The sequence below is a fragment of the Mastomys coucha genome, unplaced genomic scaffold, assembly GCF_008632895.1.
Source record: "Mastomys coucha isolate ucsf_1 unplaced genomic scaffold, UCSF_Mcou_1 pScaffold14, whole genome shotgun sequence".
Taxonomy (NCBI): Eukaryota; Metazoa; Chordata; class Mammalia; order Rodentia; family Muridae; genus Mastomys; species Mastomys coucha.
The window spans coordinates 68,614,162-68,615,240 of record NW_022196896.1 but is presented as its reverse complement, the minus strand read 5'-3'; the positions used below and the strand labels follow the sequence as shown (position 1 = coordinate 68,615,240).

The 1,079-nt window shown below is 47.3% G+C and overlaps 1 protein-coding gene across 1 annotated transcript in view; it reads right to left on the bottom strand.

Moving 5' to 3' along the window:
* Positions 1 to 1,079, bottom strand: part of Slc9a2 (solute carrier family 9 member A2) — an 84,092-nt gene that overhangs the window by 22,829 nt on the left and 60,184 nt on the right. The window lies entirely within an intron of this gene.

The window sequence follows — 1,079 nt, the reverse complement described above, 5'->3', positions numbered from 1 at the left end:
AACTCCGGTTTCTGTGCCTCACTTCCTTTATCCAACAACCAGAAGTATTAAGCTCTTGGGATTATGTGGCAAGAACAATTCTGAGAGTTACAGGAACTAATTCTGCATACGATGCTCTGGATAAGGTATCTAGGAAACATTTACAGATACTGAGACTGGATGGAAACCTCCTCTCATCAGTTTCTGTGACTGTTTCCTTCTCTGCCAAGGCCTTAAGGCCAGGTGGCCTCAAGACTCAACCATGGTGTCCTCTGTGTCTTCGCTGTAAAACTTCACTCTCTGGACAGTCTGTTCCATTTTGTGTCTTCAGATACCATCCTCTGAGCACTGCCCTCTTTACTGAACCTGAACTCCTAATACCTGCTCTATTGCTCCATCAGTGTCTGCACTTATAAGTCTCATGCATACCCTAAGCCCAATAAGCTTGCAATTGAACTGCTAACCCCCTAGTTCTGGTGTCCTTCAAGCACAGACATTCCCTCCTCACTTGAGGGCAAGTCTGTTGTTCTCTTCACTCAGGCATCAGCCCTGAGAATCACCAAAACCACCTCTTCTTCCTCCTCTTCCTCCTCGCCCTCCTCCTCCTCCTCCTCCTGGTCCTCCTCCTCGTCCTCGTCCTCCTCCTCCTCCTCCTTCTCTTCCTCCTCCTCCTTATACACACACAGATGTCACATGTGGGGAGATCCTGAAGGCTCTGCATTCAGAATGTACCTTGGGATTTTACCCCTTTTCTGGCCACCATCAGGGTTTGTACGCAGTTTTCCTTGGTCTCTATTTTGTGCCCCCTTCCTTGCAGAAGAGCAAACTTTGATCATGTATTCTATGTTACTCTAGACCACCCTATACTCCAGCCAAGAACATTTTGCTTAGGAAACAAGATCTCCCTCAGCACTGTGCCTGGAGTGCTCCTCAGCCTGGATAATGCGTCTGCCTCCTGCAGGCAGATGTCATAATCCTCATCTTTCCCTTTGGCGAAATAGCAGTCTAGAATTGTAACCTACCCTCTGTCTATGGTTCCCTCTCCATTCCTGATACCTGTCTCATTGATTGTATAGTATCTTCCCTCTTGAAGTATATTC